Here is a 21,762-nt window from a genome sequence, read left to right as displayed (position 1 = left end):
TGTGGGCAGCCTTGACACGGAGGCCTCACAACATTGTTGACCACACCCGGCTGTGGATGCAGTTTGACTTTGAAGGTCACTTGGCTGGAGGGGCCTGGGCTTCACCAGGCTGGGGGTCTAGTCCCAGTTCCTCCCCCCTCGCTGCTGCTCCTGGCCACCCCCATTGCTTCTGGGGGGCTTTCTGCACTGAGTGGGGGCCCTGGGGGCCTTGCCCAGCTGGGCGGCCCCTTCTGGCATCTCCTGTGGACCAGAGCAGATGAAGATCTCTGGGGCCGGGCCCAGAGGGTAACCAGGCTATGGCCCTGCCCCTGCCATGCTTCCCCCGGGCGTCCAGCCCCCAGCGCCGGGCAGCTCCAACCAAGGCGATGCCCACCTAGGCGCAAGCCCACCCTGTACCCACCCTGACCAGCATCCAAGGCCAGAGATGGTGCGGCCCCCCCTCCTCTTGGGGCTGCAGCCGCCTGTACCCTGAGCTGATGGGCACAGCCACCAGGGAAGCCCCGGGATGGTCCTCAGGGCGGGTGGCTGGGCGCTGGCGGACCGTCCTTCTGCCCTTGTGCCCCTGGGGACAAGCCTGGGTTCCTGGGGTTGAGCGTGTGCATCATGGGCGACTTCTGGGGCCTCCTTTGCCCGACGGCTTGCTCCAGGCTGCGGTCCCCTGCCTGGCCAGGCCGCTCACTGAAAAGCTCTGCTGTGCTGGCCTGGCTGGGGACCTGGTGCCAGGCCCCTGTGGCCCCAGCTGTCCAGGCGAGGAGGCTGAGTGTCCTCGGTCAGGCCGACTCCCATGAGGTCCCTGCCTGTGTCAGCCGGCCCAGAGCAGAGGGGTCCACGGCCCCCGCCCCCCAAGGGCTTGCCCGGAGGTCTTTCACCACCCAGAGGTTGGGGTGCTCCTGGGGACTCTCCCCAGCCCCCACCCAGGACCCATCCAAGGTCCCATTAAAGCCGGAGTGCCGGCCCCTCACCAGGCCAGCGGTGACTGAGCTGGGGCCCCCCGCGGAGACAGAGGGGCCTGGCTTGGGGACCGTCACCAGCCACCAACATCCAGCCCAATGTCTCGCAGGGAGGCTGCAAAATACGTGAATTTTGAGGAAATGAACAGCCAGGATTGCATTACTGAGTGACAGCTGCATTTGGGAGCTGCGGCCGTGTGGGCGACCCTGAGGGGTGGCGGGGTGGGCAGCGGGGCCAGGCCCCAGGTAGGTCCTGCCCCGTGGGTTGGAGGGGGAACCCAACCTGCCTCTGGAGCAGCGACCTCTGGGGAGGCAGGGGACCCCTTACCGCCTAGTCCCGAACCGCGCCGTGAGCTGCTTCAAATTTGAGTTTTTATTTTAAATTTCTTTTTTAGTGTTTGTATTTGTAGGGTCTCCCCCATGACACAGGGAGCTTCCCAGGCTAGGGCTCGAATCGGAGCTGCAGCCGCCGGCCTACGCCACAGCCACAGTCACAGCCACGCAGGATCCCAGCCACATCTGCCACCTACACCGCAGCTTGCGGAACCACCGGATCCTTAACCCACTGAGTGAGGCCAGGGGTCAGAGACCTGGAGCAGTCCTCATGGATGCTAGTCGGGTTTGTTACTGCTGGGCCACGACGGAAACGCCTCGAAGTGTACTTTCTCAGTCCTGGCGAGGCGCACATACAATCTGGTGCCTTATTTTGCATCGCGCAGCTCAGGGCTTCGGGCACGCTGAGCTTGTTAAGGTGCAGTCACCAGCGTCGTGTCTAGAACATGCTTGTCTTCCCAGACAAGCCCTGTCCCTGCTAAGTGCGACCCTGTGTCCTCGGGCCGGCAGGCTGGGCAGGGAGGGCGTCCTGGGCAGCAGGGTGGCTCCGGGTGGCTGTGGGACACCAGCCCTGGGCTCCTGCTTGGGCCTCCACCCTGCCCCCTCCAGCTTCCACAGGCCCGCTTGTCACCAACCCTCCTGAGAGGCCACCTGGGTTTTCTAATCACTCTCACCTGAGCCTGGGTCACCCCCCCCCCCACCGCATCCACATGATTCGCAGCTGAGTCTGCCTGGGGTGGGGGTGACAGGCCCTGGGGTGACAGTTGGGGTGACAGCTTGGTCCATGGTCAGGGTTCCTGCCTGGGGCCTGGGCCCCCAGCCCAACTCAGGACCCGCTTTTGACAGAAGCCGTGAACCCACGGCTGGTCACCCGGGCTAAGCCGCTGTCTCGGATCCCACCGCGGAGTGGGTGCCCAGCTGCTCGGGTTGCTCTCACCGTCGTGACTGCTTCCAGAAACCGGCTGGAGCATTTCCTCAGGGTTCCCAGCCTCGTCCCCAGGAAGCTGCAAAGTCATCCCACAAGCGGGTCCGGCTGCTCGGACCCGAGCCCTGAGGCAGCCACGGGTTGATGGTGAGGCCCTGTTCCCCCGAGAGCCGGTGTGTCTGGAGTGGCTGCTGTGGCCGGCAGACGCTGGGGGCGAGGTCGGTTCTGCCAGAGGCACTGACGCAGGCGCTGTGGCTGTGGCCCCGGGACCTGCCGTCCCTGTGATCGGGCAGCGTGGCCCCCACACTGGGCAGTCAATGCGACTCATCAAGCCTCGACGTGCCAGGCAAACTCTTGTCTCTGGGCTTTTCTAGGTTTGGATTGATGAACAGCGTGCATTCTTTAGGGAACACAGAGAATTCAGTTTTTGCGGCATGAAAATGATCACTTCTCTGGCCGAGTAGCCATTTACATGGTGACAGGTGGCCCCGGATGACCCAGGACGGTGATTGACTCTTCCTGTTCCTGAGAAAGTGAACTTCCTGTGTGGGTCCGGCCGGTCTGGGTCTGGAGGGAGGGCCGGGGCTCATCCTGGCTTCCTGGCCTGGGGCCTGGTTCTGGAAGGTCTTCCTGCATGATGGGGGCCCCGATGGCAGAGGCCTGGGCTGGGCACCCCGTCGCCTGTCCACATGGTGAGCAGGCTGCACGCCAGGCAGCAGGTCCCCCCTGTGCTGCAGACCCTCCGACGGCACTGGTTGCTCGAGCTTCCCGGCGGGAGCGTGAACACCCCAGAGTTGGGCTGCTGCCATGCAGGACGACCGCAGGGAATATTCCCAGGATGCTGGCTTCAGCGTCTGCCCTGTGGGAAGAAGCAGCGCCTCCTCCTGGCGGGCCCGGGGTCCTGGAGGCCTCCAGTGGCCTGGGAGGCCCAGCTCCTGAGACCCTGTGGTGTCACCCCCTCCTCCACCCGGGTGACACCCGGATATGTGGCCTGGGCTTCCACCCAGCCTGGCGCGGGCCAGGGACCTCACACACCAGTCGCCACGGGGCCGAGCTTTCTCAATTCTGCTCAGCTTGTCTTTTTTTTTTGAACTCGGTAGGGTGGAGATTTTCATACAGAAGTGCAGCTAGCGCTGACAGTTGTGTGTGGGTGTGGAATGCGCAGACCATTTTAAAGTAAATCGCACACTCTGTTCCTAAACACGTCATGTGCGCCTCCCAAAATACCGCTCTTCCCGCCGTCTCAATACCAGTGTCCCACCTCCGAAAATTAAGCCATCCCCCAGTGCCCCCTAACTCGCGGTCATCATCAAAACGAGTTTTAGAGTGTTTTTATTTTATTTATTTTATTTTTTGTCTTTTTGCCATTTCTTTGGGCCGCTCCTGAGGCATATGGAGGTTCCCAGGGCTAGGGGTCAAATCGGAGCTGTAGCCCCTGGCCTACGCCAGAGCCACAGCAACGCGGGATCCGAGCCGCGTCTGCGACCTACACCACAGCTCACACTTCGGAGTTCCCATCGTGGCACAGTGGTTCACGCATCCGTCTAGGAACCATGAGGGTGCGGGTTTGATCCCTGGCCTCGCTCCATGGGTGAAGGATCCGGCGTTGCCGTGAGCTGTGGTGTAGGCTGGTGGCTATGACTCCGATTCGACTCCTAGCCTGGGAACCTCCATATGCTGCAGAAGCAGCCCAAGAAATGGCAAAAAGACCACAAAACAAAACAAAAAAACCCCCCACGCTGCACTCGAGAGTGCACCCTTTGGTGGTTATGTCACCCGTTCTGCCTCCTCAGCTTGTGTGGTGAACCGTGGACTCGCACGGTCCCTGCGTGGACACCGAGCAAGACACCTGCCGCTCAGTCTGGTCCAGACCCGGACGCCGTCTCCTTTGGCCTCTGAGTGCGGGCCACACCATTCCCCTGCCTTCTCGGCTGCAATTCCATGAAGGCAGGTTTTCCCGAGTCCACTGGGTACATTTTGTTCAGAAAAACCCCAACGCTGCTGCCCCTTTCCCCCTGTTTGCCGTTCTCAGATGATGTTTATTCTCGGGCATCCTCCAAGGACACCCGAGGTGACCAGTTCCTTTCTCTGGTAGTCCTGTCACGAGCTTTCCGAGTTTAAGGACTTTTCTGCCCTTCGAAGCCGCATTCCAGGGCACCCGGGGTGTGGGGGGCTAGGCCTCGTGTGTGTGGGTGTGAGACAGAGCCAGAGACCCAGTGGGAGGCTGGGCCCTTGCCAGGCTCGCTGGGGGCCCAGCTGTACCAGCTGCAGAGGGGCCAGAGTGCTGTCCAGAGGGTGAGTCCCCCCCCACCCCGGTCCTGCTCTCAGGCCCCCGCTGGGGTCTCAGACTGCGGGAGGCGATCCTCCAGGGGCACCTGCTGGCCTGGATGGAGGACTTTGCGGGTGGAGGTGGGCGGGTGGTCCAGGCCAGGAGAACTCGAGGGAGGGCTGGCGGGGGCTGGAGCCAGCTTCTAGGACAACCAGAGTTAAGGCTTGGTGCTGGATCCAGCAGAGTGGCCTGGACACCAAAGGCCAGAGGAGAGGGGGCCGGGCTGCCTTCCTGTCCCTCCTGCTGAGCGGGCAACAGCGGAGGGGCCTGCCCTGGGCACCACGTCGGTCCACAGTGGGCAGTGCAGGCTCCTCCATGAGAGGCCCTCCCAAGGTCACAGCCGGTGCCTTGAGCTCAGGCCTGGGTTTGGACCCAGGTCGGGGTGGGGAGCCTGAGGGCGACTTCCCGGGAATCTGCCCGCTCTCGCAGGAAGTGGCTGCTGCTGCAGGACTGGTGACATCTGTGTCTTCTGGCAGCCTTGGGGGGTCACCTGTCACCTGGCAGGTCACCTTTGGCTCCAGGTGTGGGTCTGGCCCCTGGTTAGGTTCCCCTCTCCTTGGCTCTCATCCCCTGGACCTGGTTTTGTGAAGCAGCCAGTTAGCGGCCTTGAGAGGCGCCCTCTCCCCACACCCGCTGTCTTGTCCACCCTTGGGCAGTGCCAGGCAGGCCCGGCAGACGCCTGCTCAGGGGAGGGGGTGGAAGGAGAACTGGGAGCAGGAGGCGCTAAGGCCCAGGCAGGCAGAGCAGTGCCGGCTGCAGGACCAGTCAGGCCACGAGCCTCTGCTGCCCACCCCAGACCCCATGGCCTCTGCAGGGCTCAATGGTGGCCCCGGAAAGACGCCCATAACCCAGCCCAGCTCTTTGCAGACACCATCTAGCTAAGGACCTGGTTGTGAGGACTAGGGAGCCCCCCCTACAGGGATAGGTGTCCTGTGAGAGGACAGGGGACACCTGAGGCTCAGACACATGTGTGAGGAGCCTGGCCGGAGCCTGGGGCCGCAGCCACCATGGCCAAGGTCACGCTCTGGCCTCCATCCGTCCATCCATCCATCACCTGGCCTGCAGGCCCTGCTCTCGGAGATTCGGGTTAGAATGTGGGTCTGTGTGAGACTTCAGCATCTCAACGTTCAAAACCCCACATCAAATATTCCCTGAAAATTCCCACATGTCTATGTAACTCAGAGGGGATTTTTCTGTGTCAAAGTCTTCACTTAGGAAAGCCCCCCTGTTGAGTGTCTCTTTTGGTGCAATATTCTCTGTGGCCACAGGAGGGCGCTTCCATAAAGGAAAACAGGACTGGGCGGCAGCCCCAGCTAGCACACGCCTGCACACGCCTGCACAATGCACACGCGCTCACGCACATGCACACCTGCACACACGCGCGCACGCGCGCACAACTGCACACGCCTGTACACACACGCACACCTGGTAGAATAAATCAGCCTTAAATCAAGGCTAAAATGAGTTGAAAGGCGAGGAGACAGGAGCGGTTACACCACCGCTGCGTAAAATACAGGAGCAGGGAGTTTTTCTTGCTCAACGTTTACCATCTCGTCGCATAATGTTATACGTAAGACATCAAAGGATTCACAGGAACCACAACTTTCAAAGACAAAGTTCCAGGTTTTTCCCTACGCTCGCACGCTGAGAACATTTCCCGGTCTTGTGCTCAAATAACATCTGACACACGGTCGTTTGTAGTTTCCTGGGCTAATAGAGAAAAATAAAATCTGTTGTTCTATCTCTAGCACTTTCTAGCTAAAATAATCCCATCCCGCCGACCCCTGCTCTGGCCCACCAGGAGGAGGCGAGAGGGCGGAAAGGCAAGGCTGCCCAAGCAGGTGACTGTGACCAACAGCTGCCTGGGGCCAATCGCGTGATGATGAGCTGTTGCACCAGCTACTTGGGCTAATCACGTGCCCGAGAGCCGAAGATCACTTGACCTTGGGGACCCCCCCCCAACACACCCCCGTCGAATCGGAGCTGTAGCCGCCAGCCTACACCACAGCCAGATCCGAGCTGCATCTGCGACCTACACCACAGCTCACGGCAACACCAGATCCTTAACCCACTGAGTGAGGCCAGGGATTGAACCCGCAATCTCATGGTTCCTAGTCGGATTCGTTAACCACTGCGCCTCGATGGGAACTCCCAGGGTGCGGTTAACTCCCTAAGAACTAGTGGCGTCTTCCCTTCCCCTTGGGTTCGTTCTCACCTAAGCGCCTGGTGGGTCTCACTCCTGACACTTTGCAACATCAGAAGGTGACATCGTGTCCCCCGCTGTCCTGTTCTCCTACGGGATTGTCATTGAGACCAAGGTGAAAAGCTTCAGCTGATGAAAGACTACAACCAAGGGGAAGAAAGCCAAGGCCAGGCCCAGCGCGGCCCCAGTCCTGTAACTCCCGCGGGAAGGGAGTCCTCCTGTCCCCTTCATGACTGTCAGGGAGGGCTTTGCTCCTTCCTCAAGGCAAAACCCCTCACCCAAATTCAGACTCGAGAACAGCCTCGGGTCACCAGCCAGTCCAGGAAAGGACATCCTTCTCCCTGAGGCTGGCTTCCGATCGATTTATGTGACTCTTGGCAAACTTAAGTCTTAAGCTTAAAGGGTGTATTTTTTTTTTTTTGGTCTTTTTTCTTTTTTGTCTTTTTAGGGCCGCTCCCACGGCATATGGAGGTTCCCAGGCTAGGGGTCGAATCAGAGCTGTAGCCGCCGGCCTACACCCACAGCCAGGGCAACTCGGGATCTGAGCCACATCTGCCACTTATACCACAGTTCACGGCCATGCCAGATCCTTAACCCACTGAGCAAGGCCAGGGATCAAACCCACAAACTCATGGTTCCTAGTCGGATTTGTTGACCACTGTGCCATGACAGGAACTCCTAGGGGTGTGTTGTTTGAGTTGAAAGCACGATGTATGGTAGGACGTTTCAGGGGTCCTGGTCGTTGTAAAAACTCCACTTCCATTGGGGGCTGGGAGCCTTTCTCCACCCACACCCCCAGCTGAGCTTCCAGGCAGACGTTTAGGCTCCAAACCTATTGGTGGAAGGGAGGCGGTGCGCGTACACTGCGCCCGCTGTCCAGCCTTGGAGCTGGGACGCGCCAGCCTGGTGTCGAAGGAGCGCCACCTCCCCACCCTGCTGGGTGTCCTTACATCCACTTTCTCTGCATTTTCGGCTGCATTGACCAATACTTAGCTCGAAGTGCCAAGCTTCCGGGAGAATGTAAATATCAGCCAGACCTGCCAGCTACATGCATTTATTAAAGCCAGGCAGCCCATCCCATTTCAAGTTAAGAGGCTGCCTGTGGATTTCTGGAATTTTCGTTTTTACATCCCGTCTCTGCAGTTGACACATTTTTGCTGCGATATCTGTCATCAGACCTAACTAACAGCACCCACCTGGAGCTTGTCACTCGGCCGGCGAGTGAATTGCTTCACGGGTGTGTCACCCGTCGGCGGCTGTGCTGGGGATTGGCCAGACGTGACCTTGCAGTTTCACCAGCTCGGGCTGCATGTACCGCAGCCGGTTTCGAAAGACTTGGAATTAATTAGGGACTGTCTCAGATGGCACATCGTTAGAGGAAACTGTAAAACAGAAATTGGGGTCTTTGGCAAAAAGCAAGAATTCTATCAAACAAGAGCCTTAGGAGGAAATGGCCATTGCTCTGGAACACACATGCTTATTTATTACCACTGTTTTAGGGACAGGAATGAACAATCGAAAAGTTTGAACTTTGGCGTGAAGAGCGGTGTAGTACAGCTGCCACACGAAACCCTGGAATTTGAGGTCTCACACACGACGGAAGCCTGAGGGCATTCTCAGTCAAGACATGCTAGAGCTAAGGGTGCGTGTGTGTGTGCGTGTGTGTGTTTGTGTGTGTGCACACATGTGGTACCTGCAGTTGTTCTTTGCATTTTATTTATTTATTTTTTGGCTGCAGCGCGCAGTGGCTTGATGTGGGATCTCAGTTGCCAGACCCAGGACGGAACGCAAGCCTCAGCAGTGAAAGTGCCAAATCCTAACCACTGGGCCACCAGGGAACTCCCACTTTGCATCGCACAGCCACTTGCAGAGCATTCAGAATGATCGGTAACGAGGGAACCACTGAAGGCTGAAGTTAACAAATACGGGATCTTCTTTGGCATAAACTCCCGGGAGGTGACCTGGGGTGGCCCGCGGCAGGGATGGCGCCTGGACCCCGGCCGCCTCGCCTTTGTCGCCCGCCATCTGTGGCCACTAATGAGGACGACGCGTCCCAACAACTTCAGAAATTTCCCCAAGTGGAGAATCTTGTTTCCTTTCTAAATTTGCTTCTGATGACACAGAAGCCGCTTCTGTTTCCGTGTTACTCACATCGAACAAACTGTGACAAACACGTCTGGAGGGAGCGCCTGCGAATTTTTTCCCAGTTATTTTGTTGAAAACACTTCTTTTTCGGTGTGGGAGGCATGAGAAGGTATAAGCAGATGTTTCTGGAAAGGCACCTGCTGGTCTCGAAGCCCAAGCCTGGGGGGGTGAACAGCTGCAGGGGTGGGGGGGGGCGGGGGCGCGGCACCGGGGGGGCCGGAACCTCTTCTGGAAACGGGGCTGCTGCAAGGAGCCCTCCTCGCTGTCAGAGGGGGTCCCGTCTGGGGCCACGTGCAGACTTTGATGTGGAAACTGTGAAGCCCTGGTCACAGGCACGTTTGTCGTCAAGTCTGTCTGGTTGGCCCGAGCTCATTGCAGCCCCTGACCAGTGTGGCCCTGAGTGGGTAGTTATAGGGGAAATGTGCTGCCGACAGCACGCTGTTGTCACCTGGGATCCGGGGCCGTTGTGGCCACTGCTGGATGGCTGCTGGAGGCTCCTCTCTGAGACGACGTGGCCAGATCGGGCTGGCCCAGCTTTCTTCTGTGTCTCCCGTTGCACTGTCACCGGGGCGAGAGGCACGTGAACCTCCTGCCAGCCCCGAGGCCCCACGTGTCGTGCACATCCAGCCCAGGTCTGCGTGTCTCGCGAGCACACTCAGGGTCCTAGCACATTGCTCACCCAATGCAGCCACTCAGGAGGGGACGTGTTCACTGAAGATGCCCCAGGACCAGGCTTTGGGGTGGCGGGGGTGGGGGGGTGGCTTGGATTCTTGGTGAGAGTGTTTGATCCTGGGCACAACCAGGAGAACAGCAGGCGAGCCTGGAGGGTGGGGATGGGGTGGGGCTCAGGCACAGCCTTGGGTCCCCGAAGAGGGAGCCCTCACGTGTTCCATGGGCGACAGGGCCCCAACCCTCGTCCACAAGGGCCACGCTCATCTCCACAGCTGCTGGTGGCAAAGGGGGTTAGAGGACCCTGGAAGGGGCCCCGGGGGCAGTGACTGCAGGGCTGGCTGCTGGCTGGGCCTCTGGAGTCCGCTGGGTGGAACGGGTGGGAGACACCAGACAGGTGCCACCACCGGAGTCTGGTGGCCTCTGGCTGGCCTTGGAGTGGCTTCTGGCCCAGGGGTTTAAGAAACGTTCCACTGAAGAATGACACACAGGCTGGAGGTGCTTTCACTCGAGGGCATAAGAGTGAACTTCCATGCTGTCGTGCTCTGTGCATGCGGGTCGGAAAGAAGAGTTTTCCAGCAGAGCGGGTGGAAGGAAGGAAGAGATTATTGAGATAAGAGACCGTGTGGTCACGTCTGGTTTTATAGCCCAGGGAGAGGCGAGGTCTCGAGAGACACCTGCCGCCCTGCCCATGGGGGGGTGAAGTGGGGGTCTTACTGTACACTTGCTGGTTAGCTGGGGGCGTGAAAGGCCCTATAGGGCAGGGTGAGGAGTGGGCTGCATACCTTTCCTAGTGGGGGGGGGCAGGGAGGAGTTGGCCAGGCTGCTCCGGGTGGGGAGGGGGCCTGGCAGTGAGACGGGTGGGTCGGATCCTTCTTGCCTTGGCTGGAGCCTTTGTGTTCGGTCTCCTTGGAGGGGCCTTGAGGTCCCCCACACGCCGGCACCACCAGCACCCCAGTCACAGGCCGAGAGCACGCTGTCCCCTCTCTGGCCACCCCGCCCGGCTCCCGTGTGCCTGCTGTCCCCACGTGGATGCAGGCGTCCACTACGGCCTCCTGTTCCTTGTTTACATGGCCGTGTCCCCGTGCTGTGACATCTGCCCACGCCCTTCTGATATTTTATGTTTCTGGGCACCAGGCTGGTCTCCTTGCTCCTTCTGAAGCTCATGCTCATGCCCACACGTGTGTGCCCATCATGAGCACGGGGACAGGGGGGACACTGAGCCATCCGGTCCGCCGACTCTGCGAGGGACCCGCCCAGGCCGTTGTCCTGTGGCTGCAGGATGGGAGTCCCGCTTCCTCAAGGGCTGGGGCCCGTCTCTGCTGCATCTGCAGGGGCCCTTTGCCCAGCATCCAGCATGCCCACAATTCCCAGGGGCCAGCGCAGGAAGTCGAGGGCCTGGCGGGAGCAACGTGGGTGCCAGAGGAGGGGAGGGAGAGGTGAGTCGGGGAGGCGGGAGGCCAGGCCCGAGGATCTGGCCCCACACGACCACCGTCTTGGGGCTCCTGTTCCACGACCCAGGTGTGGCTGTCGCCAGCTGGTCGGGGGTGAGACCCCACCTGTCCAGGAGCCAATCTTTTTTGTTGTTGCTGTTGTCTTTTTAGGGCTGAATCCACAGCATATGGAGGTTCCCAGGCTAGAGGTCAAATCGGAGCTGTAGCTGCTGGCCTGCACCACAGCTCCCGGCAACGCCGGATCCTTAACCCACTGAGCAAGGCCAGGAATCGAACCTGCGTCCTCATGGATGCTAGTAAGGTTCGTTTCTGCTGTGCCATGCTGGGAACTCCTCAGGAGCCAGTCTTGAGATGGTTGTAGGCCAGAAGCAATTTCCTTCTGCCAGTTTGGACACTGGGACAAAGGAAACTGTGTCTCGACCTGGTCACCCGGGCCTGCCTGGTGGCTCCGTGCAGAGACCACTAGATGGGGCAGCTGGGACTCTGCAAATAAGCCCCCTACAAAGGGCAACTGGGAAACCACCACTGTGAGGCAGGACATGCTGGCAGACGTGGCGGGAGTGCCCCGGGCAGGGGACGTGGGTTGCTGAGCTGACACATTGGGAAGGAGACCCCCATGGGTTCAGGTGACTGTGGGGTGTGGAGACGGGAGCTGGAGGGTCAGCGGGGCCCGGGGACAGCCTTCACACCCTCTTGTGTGTCGAGGACACTCCAAGGAGCATAAACAGGAACAGAGCACCTGTGCTCAGGCGACACCAGCGAGCATGGCACTGGCACTGGGCAGGGACACTGCAGGCCTGCCTGTTCCTTCCCAGGAGGGCACGACCTCCTTCCCAGGAGGGGTCAGCGGTGCTCCTGGCCTGGAAGTTGCCCCTTTACCTCGGGGCACCACCCCCACGTGTGTGGGTGTGCAGATCAAGAGCTTGCAAACAGGGTCAGGGCTGGACGGGGACTGTCCTGAGGGCCACCTCAGAGCGCCAGAGAAAGGCGATCTGTTTGTCATTTTTTTTTGCACAGGCATTTTTTTTTTTTTTTTAAGGGCCATACCCGCAGCATATGGAGATTACCAGGCTAGGGGTCAAATCGGAGCTGTAGCCACTGACCTATGCCAGATCAAGCCACATGTGCAACCTATACCACAACTCACAGCAATGCCAGATCCTTAACCCCCTGAGCGAGGCCAGGGATTGAACCCGCAACTTCATGGCTCCCAGTCGGATTTGTTAACCACTGAACCACGACAGGAACTCCTGGAGGAAGGTGATCTGGTCCCTCGCACAGGCTCCAGGGCCCCAGGGTGGGCGTGTGGGGGAGAACCAGGGGCCTGGAGCCCACAGAGGACACGGCCCAGCTCAGCCAGCCCCTCCCTGCGTGGGTCCAGGGCAGTGGGTCACTTGAGCGCCTTGCCCCCTCATTGCACCTGTAGGGAAGGGGTTAAGGGGAAATGGGGTCTGGGGGGGGCCCTGATCCCGTGGGTCCGTGTCCTGAGACAAGAGATGCCGGCTTGTGCACAGAGGGGCAGCCCCATGGGGACACAGGGAGAGTGGCCGGCTATGCCCAGGAGAGACCTGGGGGTGGGGGCAGCCAGGCTGGAGACGGGGCCCTGGCACTCCAGCCGCTGGCCCGTGTTGGGTCCTTTGGCCTAGGGCCCCGGGCAGGTGCTGACCAGGAGGGACCGGCTCAAGCTTTGGCTCCGGGTGGTCCTTCCCGCTTCTGAAGCTGAGACCCCGGGCCTGGATGGAAGGAGAGAGTTGCACGTGGCTAGTCGTTAAAAAGATTCTTTTTAAAAGCTGATGCAGTTCAATAATTAACTTTCTCTATATCCTGCTCTTTCCTAAATGGAAAATGAGAGGCCAGCAGAAGCGTCAAAAAGAAAAAGCAAAAAGCAGCCACACCGAAACCTGTCCACTGAGTCCCTTTCAGGTTCCCCACTGGCTCCCGGCTCCAGTCCGGCCGGGCGTGCAGGTGTACGGGCTCTGCCCAAGCTGCTGCCCGCCTGGACCTTCTGCCTTCCTACCCAGACCTTGGCTCGCAGGGCTCCAGCCGGGTGGGCTGCTCAGGAAGCAGAGGAAGCGGACCGGCTGCCCCCAGGCGCTTGGGGCCCTGCTCCATGGCGAGAGACCCCTGCGCCTTCCCCCATGTCGGGGTCTGCACGGAGCCGGCCCGGAGCCGGGGGATTCGGTGTTTGGATGCTGGAGGCCGCAGGCTGTGTTCACGCAGCAGGTGAAAGCAGGCAGAATCTTGACGGCCACATGGTCCAACCTGGGACCACCTGGACCCACCCCATGTTCAGGGATCAGAAGACATAGTGATGGAGCTCCCGTCGTGGCGCAGTGGTTCACGAATCCGACTAGGAACCATGAGGTTGCAGGTTCGGTCCCTGGCCTTGCTCCGTGGGTTAAGGATCTTGTGTTGCCGTGAGCTGTGGTGTGGGTCGCAGATGCGGCTTGGATCCCGCGTTGCTGTGGCTGGGGTGTAGGCCGGGGGCTGCAGCTCCGATTCGACCCCTAGTCTGGGAACCTCCATATGCCGCGGGAAGCAGCTCAAGAAAAAAGGCACAATGACAAAAAACAAACAAACCAACAAAAAAATGAAGACGTAGCGGTGTTGCAGCAGCGAGTCCCCCACTGATCGGCAGACTCAGCGCAGTCCCTGGCCCCTGGTCACGGTGGGTCCAGACCTTGTACCCCCCACCCCGTACTCAGCCTTTCTGCTGAGGTCTCCTCAGTCTGGTTGGGGCCTGGGTTTGTTCCCACCCACGACTTGCTCCTCCTTTCGAGCAGGATGCTGTCCAGGGAGGTGAGAACTCCAGGGAGGTGAGTTCACTGGGGCCTGAGGCTTCCCAGTCTTGTGATGGGGGCACTGGGTCCTGCTGGTTCCTGCACTGTTGCCCCGTGCTGGCACATGCAGAAATCTCGCCGCTGCAGCTTGCGGTCTAGAGGCAGGAATGAGACGGTGGCTACGCTGGGTCCCTTAAACTTTCCTATGAATTTTTTTTTTTTTTGGTCTTTTTGCCTTTTCTAGGGCTGCTCCCGCGGCATATGGAGGTTCCCAGGCTAGGGGTCGAATCGGAGCTGTAGCCGCCGGCCTACGCCACAGCCACAGCAATGCAGGATCCGAGCCGCGTCTGCAACCTACACCACAGCTCACAGCAACGCCAGATCCTTAACCCACTGAGCGAGGCCAGGGATCAAACCCGCAACCTCATGGATCCTAGTCAGATACATTAACCACCGAGCCACAGCGGGAACTCCATCCTATGCATATTAAATCATCTTCTCGTTTTCTGCAACGCTATCAGCTGGGATTCTGAGAGGGGCTGCCCCGAACCTGTAGGTCGGTTTGGGGGACTCTCCACTGCAACACTGTTTTGCCTTCTGATCCCCCGTGAACATGGGGTGTTTTTCACGTACTTGGACCTTCTTTGGTTTCCTCCAACAGTGTTTCGTAGTTTCCAGAGTGTGCATTTTGCATTTTTTGGTTAAAAATAATGCAAAAGTACTTGGATAGCATCCAAGTACTTTATTTCTTGGATGCTATCGTGAATGGAATGGTTTTCTTAATTGCATTTTCACATCACTCATGGTGGTCGGACAGAAACACCACCGATTTCTGCAACTTGATCTTGTGTAACGTGACCTTGTGAAACGTGTTTCTTTTCTCGCTGCACGGCCTGGCTAGAACCGCTGCCGGGCAGAGAGCTCCGAGGTGGTGATGAAAGCCCACTTGTGTGGCTCATCCCGGTCTTAGGAGGGACACCTGCAGCCCTGCACCATCAGCTAGCGTCACCTGTGGGGTTTGGTTCATACCTTTTATCAAGTGGAGGGAGTTCCCTTCCATCCCTAGTTTTTTTTTTTTTTTTTCTTGAGCCTTTTTATCCTGAAAGGGTGTTGGACTCTGTCAAACGCTTTTTCGGGAGGCGAGATGGTCTCGCCATCTTGTGTTTTATTTTCTTCCTCTGCGGTGTCACAGTCGTTGATTTTTTCGGATGTTACACCCGTCCTGCACCCCGTGAGCCCCACAGGGTCGCGCGGGGCGAGTCCTTTTCTGGTTCGCTGGTGTTCTGTTGGGGACACTTGTGTCCAGCTTCAGAATAGACACGGGTTTGCCGTTTTGTTGTGACGTCTGTGTCTGATCGGGGCATCAGGGCCACCCTGGCTTTATAAAATGCTGCATCTTCGTAAAGGCCCCCTCCCGGGCTGTGAGGGGCTCTGGGGCTCTGCTGGGCTTGACTTGGAGTGCGCAGCCCCTTGACCCTCTCATCCTTTGTCACCAGCTTTCTGGCTCTGAGTTTCCATTTGCCAGTTACTCTCGTCACCTTGAAAAGCTTTTCAGAGCGCGTGTAGATGGAGCGATTAGAATGCTGGCTTTGGAGGCGCTACACTCCGCCTCGGGGCCAGTGACATGTTAATGAATGAATTAAGGAGCCCCTGTCACAGGCACCTCTTCTGCCAAGTCCAGGCTCTCAGACCTCTGTCCCCCCCCCGCAGCTGCTCGAGTCGTGTCCCGTGTCCCGTACAGAAAGTCCCTTTTTGGCCAGAGGCCTGATTCTCAGGCTGCTCATCACCAGCCATTCGTAAAGCCTCCCACATGGGATTGCGTTTGACCGGCACCGAGGCCTCTGCAAGATGCTTTAGAGGTGAGGTGGGGGGACCCCCGGGTTGCCCGCAGCTGCCCCCGTCTCGGTCTCCGTCCTCCGCGCATCCTGGCGGGGCTCTGCACTCTGGGATGGGGCAGGACCGCGTGCCTTAGAGGAAGGAGCACGGAGGCCAGGTCCCCTTACTTTTTTCATCAGAAACAGCACCATTTGCGGCTCTGTCTCTCACGGGCGCCCCTGAGTCCCTGCCTCGTCCCCTGAGTATTTTATTTAAATGTCCCCCTTTATTCTGATTTTTGGTCAGAGACTTTGAGACTCATTCCTGCCCCATGTGGGCTTGGCAAGCCCGGTGGCTTCACCCCGAGGGCCAGGGACCACCCCCTCCCACGGCCAGGTGGCCCCGTGGTTCAGGCGGAGGTGGTGCCCTCCTCTGGGGTCTCTCAGCACCTCTAACCCCCATGAGCTGGGGAGGCCAGGGAGGCTCTGGGGTCTCAGCATCAGCTGTCCCTGGAGGAAAGGCTCCCGGCGGGCTGCAAGGGGAGAGGGAGCAACACACCATCCTGGGCGAGGGTCACCTCCCCTTCTGGGGGGGGGCACAGTCACCTCCCCTCCTGCTCTGGGGAAGGGGCGAGGGTCCCCAGCCTCTTTCTCCAGTGGGTGGGGTGACGTGGGCTGCTTCTCCTTGGAAAACGGAATCTGGGGGCTGTGACGCTGTGCGGGGGCCCATGCACCTGTGCTGAGGTCATGCGCTCACTCCATGCCCCGGGTGCCCTCCTGCCTCGGGTCATGGGTTCTTCGCTGCAGCCCACCTCCCAGCCTGGCCACAGCCCAGCTGCCCAGTCCTTAAGCCCAACACCCGTCTAGAGCTTCTTCAGCTCTGGCACCAGCCCACAATCTCTAGAACGTTCTCGTGGGGCGTTTCCTCAGCCCCTCCCCCGTTACGCAGCTGCTCATGCAAGAAAAATGGGAAAACCAAGACAGCCGGAGGGAGCCTAAGCATCCTGGCTAACTCATCACAAGAGATCACGGCCACCAACCTGGGACACTTCTTCCTGCTGAACACTTAGCGGATTTTGTGTGCCTATAGGTTTCCCCAGAAACCAGAGCAAGATCCTTACATGCAGAGTTTCGAGTCCTGCCTTCCTTCTTTTGTCTTTTTTTTTTTTTGGTCTTTTCTAGGGCCGCACCCTCGGCACATGGAGGTTCCCAGGCTAGGGGTCGAATCGGAGCTGCAGCCACCAGCCTACACCACAGCCACAGCAACGCGGGATCTGAGCTGCATCTGCGACCTACACCACAGCTCGTGGCAACGCCGGATCCTTAACCCACGGAGCAAGGCCAGGGACCGAACCCGCAACCTCATGGTTCCTAGTCGGATTCGTGAACCCCTGAGCCACGATGGGAACTCCCGCCTTCCCTCTTAATAGCATGTATCCTGGACACTTTTCACATCTCGACCCTCTTGGAGGCATCATTTGAGGGCAGCCGAGAGCCTTCTGTCCCGGGACGTGTCACCACGTGCTCGGCTCTTGTCAAATCTCAACGTGGAAACACTTCAGCATCAGAAACTGCTCCACGAGGGGGCCGTTCAGGGGTTCCCACCCAGGGGGCCCCTCTCTGGCCAAGGCTGGGGAAGGGCTCATCTCCAGGCGGCAGGTGGACAAGTAAACCCTTGTGTGTGTGAACACGTGTGTGTGTGTGTGTTTACACGCCTGCCTGATTGCAGACACGCATAGGGCTGCTTCTCTCTGGACGGGGATGGGGAGCTGCCCTTGCTGTGAGGGCCCCTCGAGCAGGGCTGACGTCACAGAGGTCACAGTGGACCGCACTGGGGGACCTGAGAGGGACACAGACCTGGGTGGAGCCGTGGCGGGATGCCTCCTGCAGTGCAGATCGTGGGCGGGAAAAGGTCTGGGCCTCAGAAACCTGCAGTTTTTTATCTACGGCACAGAGATGCGAGGGCAGCGACATTTGCTGAGCGTCGTTTTCAGTGTTGGGCCCCCTGTCCCTGAATGGTGACTTTCCCCACACTTTGTCACAGACAAAGTGCGTCCAAACTCTCCTGACCCGATGATGGCAGGTGGCTGGTGAGGAGTGATGTTGCTGCCCCGATTTTCAGGATTTTTTTTTTTCTGTTTTAGGGAACACATTATGATAAAAGAGAAACGTGCAAAGTTATTTAAAATAGCAGCTATCTTTTGATTCCTACCATGAGTGTTTCCCAATCGGAGTGGAAGAGAAATGCACTGACTTCAATCCTGTGGTCCTAGTGGCCCTTCCGAAGCGGTCGCTTTTCCCCGGAGGACGCCTGCGGGGAGCTCAGCCCCTGAAGGAGCAGGTGTGGCCTGAGCACCCTCGCTGGCCCAGCCACACAGACCAGTGGGGCGTGGGGTTATTTTAACCAAAGGTCAGCCCACTAATTGCAGGGCAGGAAAGAGAGTTACGCGTCCCGCGGCCTCTTAGGTCCCACTGCCACGACTGTTTCTGAGTGTGTTTTTTTTCCTTGAGGTGCGATAAGCTTTGTGGCGCCCCCTTGAACTTTAGAGAAATGCAGGTGTGGCTTCAAAGCTCAGTAATTCCTGAAGGTGACGTTTTCATTTGCTTTGACAGGAAACCACCTATTTTATTTCATTTCATTTTATTTATTTCGTCTTTTTAGGGCCACACCTGCAGCATATGGAGGTTCCCAGGCTAGGGGTCGAAAGGGAGCTGCAGCTGCCGGTCCAGGCTATAGCCCCGGCAAAGCGGGATCCGAGCCGCGTCTGCGACCCACACCACAGCTCACGGCAATGGCAGATCCTTGACCCACTGAGCAAGGCCAGGGATCGAACCTGCGATCTCATGGACACTATTCAGACGCGTTTCCACTGAGCCACGACGGGAACGCTGAAATCACCCATGTTAAGCAAAGAAAAAAATACCACTGATTTCCAGGGTGAATCATTTTGCAGTCAGAAGACCGCGCCTTTGAATCACCTCTCACGAGACCTGCTTGCAGGACGGTTCCCAAGCCACTCCTGCCTTCCTGCGGGCGTCTCGGAGGGCAGGGGCTGCTTGGGATACTGCGTTTTCCTCCGTTCTGGGCAGCCTGCCCAGGCTCGTGCTCATTCATTCCATTCACTGAAGTTCAGCCCAGGGCAGTGGGTCCCCAGATGTGGTTTGGAGCATCCGTAAGAGACGTCTCTGTTGCTCCCACACCTGCACCGCGCTCACAGGCCACGGGACACGATGGCCTTCAGGTTGAGGGGCTTCGCCCACATTCTGGGTCCAGCTGTCCCCCCAACCAGCACAGTGAGCCCCTCATGTCACTATGAGGAAACACAGAGGGCGCTGTGCTTTATCCAGGGCCAGCGCGCAGCTGGAAAGCACAGTGCCGGCCCCTGGAGAGGTGGCGCGTGGCCGATGGCCAGCTTCCTAGAGTGTCTTCGCGAGGGATGGACCCTCTCAATGCTCTGCCCACGTGGACAGGATGCCAGCGCCATGCCCTCGCGTGGAAGGAGGGAAGGGCATCTGTGTGAGACTCAGAGCCACGCACTCACTCCCCAGATTCAGCCTGGAAACCTGGCAGCAGCCGGGCTCTCGCGGCGCCGTCTTCGTGGTGCTGGGGTGGTGGAAGCTAAGTCCTTCCTGCTTTTTTCTGGGGAACGGGGGCCTCATGGTGTGCATTCAGCTCTTGCTGGGCCAAGATGCAGCTAGAGATCAGCCAGCACGGCGGCCCACAGGCATCGTCCCGAAATGAGCCCCAGACTTCGAGGGCCAGGGGCTCTCTCTTCGTCCAGCCGGTCGGAAGGTCTTTCCTGTCGCCGGAGTAACCACGTCCCCGGTGGCTGCAAGGCCCAGCCAAGACAAGGGGTCAGGATTGAGTGGCTCTGGGCCTGGTGGTGGGCACTGCCTGGGGAAGCTGTCAAAAACACATCTCTGCAGAGGTCTAAAGCCAGGCTGCGCCTGGAGGCGCGAAGGGAAGGTGACACTAGGCTATTTTCACACAGTCGTCCCCCGTGCGCCCACAGAGGCTCCCCCGCCCCCCCGCCACCGGTCAAGTCCATGGGCAGGAGCCGTGTCGCCAGGCTCAGTCTTTTTGTGAAAACTGCTTGCTGGTGAGAGATGGTGTGGTTTTAAATTTAGCAGCTGGTGCCATCGCCTTTCTGTCCACCAGGCGCGCAGGCACTACGGCTGCTCTAGGGAGGAGTCAGGTCTTGCCTGGATCTCCGCGAATGTTGTATGCGGCTCCAGCTCTGCTCCAGCCCGAGCCCGTCCCCAGGCCCACCGAGTAATAGTTCATATAAAGCCCGGTGCAGATGTGTGCGAGTCGGAACCGCGGCCTGGCCCGTCCCCTCCTCCCGCGGGCGGGGAGCCCGGCCCCGATTGGCTGCGCCCGCGTTGCCAGGACTCCGTTGCTAGGATGGTGCTGCCTCCAGCCCCTGCAGGAAACATGCCATGAATTATGGATGTTGATTTTCTCTGAGAGGCCTGATCTGTAATGCAGATGAGCTCCAAGTTCCCCCTTTTCTTTGGGCTTCTTAAGAGAAAAAAAAAAAAAAATCAGAGTTTTAAATCAGAAGCTGGCATTTACGAAGTCCCAGTTGCTACTGGAGAGGCTGGGCTGTCGATGTTAATTCTTATGCAAAGAGAGGGCCAGGGGTCAGTGTCTGTTATTTGTTCTGGAAAAGCTTGTAGGATTTTCACTGAACTCTGTGACCCTTTGGGGGCATCCTTTTTTGTGTGATCAGAGACAAAGTGGGATATAAACACCAGAGGCGGCATTTTCTGGATATTAGGCACTTTTCCCCTGGGCCTGCGGTGCCAGGAGTGGGGAGGGTCAGACCCTTGGCCCCTCGGTGAGCACCTACCATCCCCCAGGCCCTCTCGCCTCCACCTCCGCCCCAGAGGCACAGATACTCGCCTGAGAGGGACCCCGAGAGCGTGGACCACTTGGGGAGGGGCCTTGAGCCTCGTTTGGGGGCTGTCACCTTCACAGGGCCTGCGTTGCCAGGATGCTCTCTGCACAGAGACCTTGGTGCTGCCCCACTGCCCAGCCTGTCACGGAAGGAGGGGGACAGAGGGCTGGGCACCCACCCCCGCCTTCTGGCCACCATCCCCCCACCCCCAGGTCCCGGTGCTCCGAGCAGGAGGACTCTGGAGCATCCCTGCCACGAGTGAGGATGGCACGAGTTCCGGAATCCGTGACCCAGGGTTAAGCCCCCCCAGCTTCTGGGCACCCTCCTGCCCACCTCACCTCCAGAGACCGGCCGAACCCCATGCTCCCGGCTCACAAAGTCCTGCCACGTCCCCACTGCCTGCATCCCAGGCGCTCCCTCGAGGACAGGACGCCAGCTCACGTGAGGACACAGAGGGGGTCCAGAGCCTGGCAGCAGGGCCTCCCCGGTGGGAGGGAAGATCTGCCGGTGCGTGCGGGGCTCAGCGAACAAACAATGAGCCCGTTTTCTGGAAAGGCACCGAATAGGCATCGGCGGCAGCAATTGAAAATCCCTGTCAGAACCTGCCTCGAGCGATGGGAGGTCTCTCACCACCACTGAGGCCCACAATTACCAAAAGGAAGGAAGGGTGAGAAAGAATGTTATTCCAAGGAGTCAAAGTCTTTCTTCCAGGAGGACGGGAAGCCGTTTAGGTGAGAATTACATTTGTCACGCCGATGGCAGCGCTTATTGGAGTGTGGCCTGGGTCAGCCCAGAGAATTGCAGAGAGACACAGGGCTCTGAAGTGACAGATTAATGGACTCGTCCACTGAACCCCCTTCCCTAAAGTCCGATCTTTCCTTTCTTCTTTTTTGTCTTTTTGCCTTTTCTAGGGTCGCTCCCGTGGCACTTGGAGGTTCCCAGGCGAGGGGTCGAATCAGAGGTGTAGCCACCGGCCTACGCCAGGGCCACAGTAACGCAGGATCCGAGCCGCATCTGCAACCTATACCACAGCTCACAGCAATGCTGGATCCTTCACCCACGGAGCAAGGCCAGGGATCGAACTCGTCACCTCATGGTTCCTAGTCGGATGCGTGAACCACTGCGCCACAACGGGAACTCCTTTTCTGTTTTTTAATGATCTTATTTTATAAGTTCCTGGGCCGGGGGTGAAGCACAGCAGTGACAACACTGGGCCTTCACCACTAGGCCACCAGGGAGCTCCTTTTCTATCTTGAGGA

This window comes from Phacochoerus africanus, chromosome 16 (assembly GCF_016906955.1).
Source record: "Phacochoerus africanus isolate WHEZ1 chromosome 16, ROS_Pafr_v1, whole genome shotgun sequence".
Classification (NCBI taxonomy): Eukaryota; Metazoa; Chordata; class Mammalia; order Artiodactyla; family Suidae; genus Phacochoerus; species Phacochoerus africanus.
This window is presented reverse-complemented; position numbering follows the sequence as displayed.